Here is a 5,383-nt window from a genome sequence, read left to right on the forward strand (position 1 = left end):
GAGAGAGAGAGAGAGAGAGAGAGAGAGAGAGAGAGAGAGAGAGAGAGAGAGAGAGAGGCAGATCTATACCCATGATGAACTCTTCAGCTCCTCACTAAAGGTTATATTCCAACACAATTCCCTGTCTGTATTCCTTTAGTGAATCCACACACTAGTTAGTCTGGTAAGAGGCCACATACTAACACATACATTTCCAGAAAGCTCCATCCAGGTCTATGTGTGTGAGAGAAAATTGCAGAGCTTCTGTCAGGGTCCAAGCACATGCTGACAGGTAATCAGGCTGGTTCAGGCAATGCGCCATGCATAATCGTGTACACACAAACACACACACACGCCAAAATGGAAGGCTTGGTGGCCCATTATGATTGCATTGCCTCCATTTGTTATTCTTTGTATTGCTATTCGCCTGCAGGCCTCAGGCAATCAACACACACAGCACCACTGTGTACATGCAATCCCAACACACGTACAACTACTCTAGCAGAACTCTGAACTTTGTACACATGCATGCTTATATAACTCAGTGTACAAACTCCACACACACACACCTTTGCATAATTATTTTCAATACAATCCCATTCATGGCTATGCATGGGAAATGGCGGCTATTTGTTTGGTTTATGTTGACATACTTGCTTTGTGGCATCTAAAATACATCAAGATTAGGTGAGGTTGTTTTTATCAGCTTCGGATTCTAGGCAAAAACATTTTTGCACACTTTCTGACAAACAAGACACCATGAAGAATGATTGGTTATATTATTATTTTAAATCTATAAAGCATTTGTAACAGGATTGGAACGCATATGTACTATTACCAATTAATCTAGCAGTCAGAAGAATTTACACACCTGCTAATGCTCAGCTAGTACTCAGCTAATGCTGACTGTTATATGTGTTGTAGTAATGTCAAACAAGAATGTAATTAGATTTCAATTCAGCTTCAACTTTGTCATCAATGTGCAGTGAACACATACAGTGATATGTTTATCTGCAGGACCAGCAGGAGCATGCAGGCTCACACACATTGCTGACGTGCTAAACACCAAGCCAACATGGTAAAAAAGAAAAAATTATCAGTATAAGTAGAGATAGGTGAGCCTTCATCTTCTTCCCACTCCTTAGGAAAAAAGGTGCTGTTGTGCCTTGTTTACTATAGCAGTGGATTTAATGCTCCAGGTCAGATCATGTGGAGGTGATTGAACTTGACATTAATTACATGCTTTACCTCTTTTCTATTTATGTGATAATAGGTGTGTGTATGATTCCCTTTTGTTCCTCAGAGGTCTGCAGTGAGTTTGAGTATTGAGAGCCTGGTGCTAGTGCCAGACCTCGTCCTTGATGTTAATTTCTAAATTCAGAAAAAGCACAAACATTTGTCGCCGTTTCATTAAAAGTCCAAACATTACTTGTCTTGTAATGACATGCCACCAAGTTTCCCCGTAAATCTGGATTAAACTTTTAATTTAACTTGCATTTAATCACGTAATCATTCTCTTATAATGTTGGGCATGTGTGTGTTTGTACCGATCAGGGTAGTTAACCGATTAAACCAATCAAACTTATTTTATTTAAGCACATCTTAAAGACAAAAAACTTTTAAAATGACTAATTCAGGCAATTCATGCACTTTGACACAAACCTTGAGAATGTTTATGCTAATTAGTTTGAGATCAGAAGATGTGGTATTTATAAATAAAGATGAAAAAGGTCACAAACATGGAAATGATTAAAACCTAAACTGGCAAGCAAAAGATTTAAAGGCTGGCATGTGGCGCTAAAATTACAGCCTCTACCTCTCCTATCTCTGTCTGCTTCCTCTTTTAAGCTCCAATGTGCTCTGGAGGACAGAAAGTGAGAACAGACACCACAAGCTGTGAGGTGCAGCCTGGAGCCTAGTGTGAATGTAAGCATTGCATTAAAGTGTGTGTCATGCAGTTTCACTCATCTCTCAGCTGAGATCCAAGTATGTGAAAAAGTGTTAGTGTGGCTTCTGAGGTGAACGTGTGAAAGAAAGAGTGAGAGTGTGCAAGAAGAGGAGTTTGTTTTCACATCTCCTAACCACCAGGGGCAGTGTTTAACACTTCTTGTGCATATGTACATGCATGCTGAAATATTCCCACAATGTCACATAAGTACATGACAGTATTTGCAATAAAAACTGCTGTCAAATAACAAATATTCAATCTACATGAGACTACAGAATTGTATGGAGCTTTCCAGTTTGTCCTGTTCAAATCACATTGGATGTTCTTTCAACAGCTGCACAAACCCTATACTCTACTATGATTGCTGCTACTAGCACTGCTACTCATTCTACATACTGTATACTGTATATATATAAAACTATAAGTAACTATACATGAGTTATACATAATTAAACTGAGCACTCAAAGTGGGCTCGGACCAATATAATGTGTGTATGTGAAAATGGTCTCATTTCCCCTAAGAGGACCCACAAACAAGGTTTACTGCCTCAAAAGCTGGACTAAGTACGGTTCATTTGTAGGTCCTTGTCCAGATCCTGATTCGATTGGTCTGTGCAATGTGAACACAAAGACACACTGGTCCACTTGGTTTTTCGTTATATCAGGAACACCTCCAGGCTTGCCTAAGTTCTTTCCACCACCTCAGTACCAGAATAGAAAAGTCTTGCTGTATATCTACCTCTTATCCTGAGGGATGGTGGGACCAGTCAAGCTGTACTGGTAGAGCCGAGGAAGCATGGTGCAGTGCAAGATGTGACAGGAGCTTTGAGCTAAGAGGGTGCTGGTCCATTTAGCTTTGTAGGCAAGCATCATTGTGCTAAATATGATGCATGCAGCTACCAGAAGCCAGTGAGGTGAGCGCAGCAGTGGGGCGGTATGTGGGAACTTAGGGAGGTTGAAAATAAGTCACTGCACTGCATTTTGGATCATATGCAGAGGACGGACTGCGTTCATAGGTACACCTGCCAGCATTCCAGTCTCAAAATGACAAGAGACTGAGCAGTCTCCCAAATTATCTGAGCAGCCTGTATAAAAATGACCGAATGCTTTTGATTTTATAGAGAAGAAACCAAAATGAACATTATTAGCAACATGTGAGAAAAAGGACAGTTGACTGTCAATGGTTACCCCAAGGTACCATGGCTACCCATGGCTGAAGGGGAGATCAGATCATTGTGTATGGATATTGCTGCTGCTACTTACGTACAAGGCTCTTAACGGTTTAGCTCCCATGTATCTAGCCAGTCTTCTAACACGTTACAATCCTTCACGCTCTCTGAGATCACAAAATTCTGGACTTCTGGTAGTTCCCAGAATATCTAAGTCCACTAAAGGCGGTAGAGCGTTTTCTTATTTAGCTCCCAAACTTTGGAATAGTCTTCCTGATAGTGTTCGGGGCTCAGACACACTTTCCCAGTTTAAATGTTGATTAAAAACTCATCTCTTTAGTCAGGCGTACACATAACACATCCCATTATACTGTGCACTATTACACTAGACTTGCACATTTTTATGAACAGAAGATATGTTAATCCCTCTACACTGCTCTTCTCTTTTTCTACCCATGCCGAGACACCCAGAAATTGTACCAGCTCCGATCGTCTTCCGTGCGATGAAGTTTTTGGACCTCCACTGAGATGAGGCCGACTCTGTGAGAATCCTGAGACATCTACAGATCTACCAGCTCCAGTTGGACTCTGTGATACTAAGAGGAGATCTGAATATCTATATTTGTAATCACACCATCTAGTGTCACCCATATGAGGATGGGTTCCCCTTTGAGTCTGGTTCCTCTCAAGGTTTCTTCCTCTACAAATCTAATGGAGTTTTTTTCCTTGCCACTGCTGCCTGAGTCACCTCAGACTTGCTCATTGTGGATAAATACATATACATACATACATACATACATACACACCGTGAACTATATATATCTTGAATTTTTATTATATTAATTCTTTATACTACTCCTTATGTTTATCTTCTGTTCTATGTTTATGTTCTGTAAAGCTGCTTTGAGACAATGTCCATTGTAAAAAGCGCTATACAAATAAACTTGAATTGAACTGAATTAAATATTGCATGATCCTGACCTGGGGATGAATCACCTGGGATGAGACATCATCTAGGATGATATATCTGCCAGACAGGCTGAGATCTGTGCAGAAGGAGAATGTCTGGTTGAGGGGTTGTGTATTCTCAGGACGAGATCACTGCACTTACTGATACATATGTCTATATAACAATCCTCAAAACATAAGAACAAAGTTTTTTCTTTTGTTTTTGCAAAAAAAAAAAATTAAGCGCAGACATTACAACAGAACAGCACTTCAGTGTTACGTAAAAGAAAAGATGCTACCCCAAAGGTACATGTGCACCTGGGACAAAATATAACAATGATAATAAAATAAATATAATGAAGAGCTGGGATCTGACATCTTAAGGGAATCTGGTGTAAACAAGACAGGATCTGAGGCCACATCAGTGAGGCAGAGGAACAAAAAAAAAAAACTGGTCCCCATTTAAATCCACTTACATTGTAAACACAAGGCACAAAACAGGGTAAATGTGAAAGCACTCCAATTGACTAACAGTGTGAACAGTTATTTCATAATAGTTAATTTAATTTATTGTTCAAATGATTGGTAAACTAATAGGACCATACTAAGTGATAGCTTTGTTTCATTGTGGGATTTTAGGTTACCAAATCTGACAAGAGCCACAGACTCTTCATACATAGGAACATCTATTTTAAATTTGAAACAGAATATAAAGGCTTACACCACAGTCCTGTCATATAAGCATTCTGTTTTTGTCGTCCACCTTTTTTGTAAACAAGCCAAGTTGTCACGTCACGTATGAAACTATGAAACATCCCCTTTCTGACCCAATGTCTCTGAATTGTAACTTGTCTGAAGTTGACTTCAGCTGAATAATAGTTAGAAATGTGAATGGAGAGGAGTCGCAACAGAGGATTTGCTACAGGAGCTGTGCTGATTTACATTTAGGAAAACAGGAGTCACTGAACTATGGCCATGTCAAAACATTTATTGGCTCTAATACTGTATTTTTCAAATACAAATAAAATACATTGCTGAGTCTCTGTCTGGGATTTCTCACTGAAAACAAGCACAGTGTAGTCAGTGACTCTGCCACTGTTAACTGCAGAGTCTGCTATTCTTTAATGGGATTCCCACTAATTTACAGTGCTTTGTTGTTAAAAAGATATACCTGACATACAAATGTCTGCCACTAGAAAGCCACTGCTAACTATGCTACAGGTATTTTCACTCATTTGTAGTTGCAGACCAGTCAGAGCGCCCATTCTTATGCTGTCTGCTAAAGAAAGTTGCTAAATGGGCACTTGAGCATGAGAATTAATCTATGGAGCAAGAAAAG

The 5,383-nt window shown here is 39.6% G+C and overlaps 1 long non-coding RNA gene across 1 annotated transcript; it reads left to right on the top strand.

Moving 5' to 3' along the window:
* Nucleotides 1-417: 417 nt before the first annotated feature.
* LOC132844580 (uncharacterized) lies at nucleotides 418-4,015 on the top strand. The gene is made up of 3 exons (XR_009648355.1): nucleotides 418-666; nucleotides 997-1,057; nucleotides 1,828-4,015. It is a non-coding gene; the product is annotated as an uncharacterized LOC132844580 (long non-coding RNA).
* The last annotated feature ends 1,368 nt before the right edge of the window (nucleotides 4,016-5,383 follow it).

Source organism: Tachysurus vachellii, chromosome 4, assembly GCF_030014155.1.
Source record: "Tachysurus vachellii isolate PV-2020 chromosome 4, HZAU_Pvac_v1, whole genome shotgun sequence".
Lineage (NCBI taxonomy): Eukaryota > Metazoa > Chordata > Actinopteri > Siluriformes > Bagridae > Tachysurus > Tachysurus vachellii.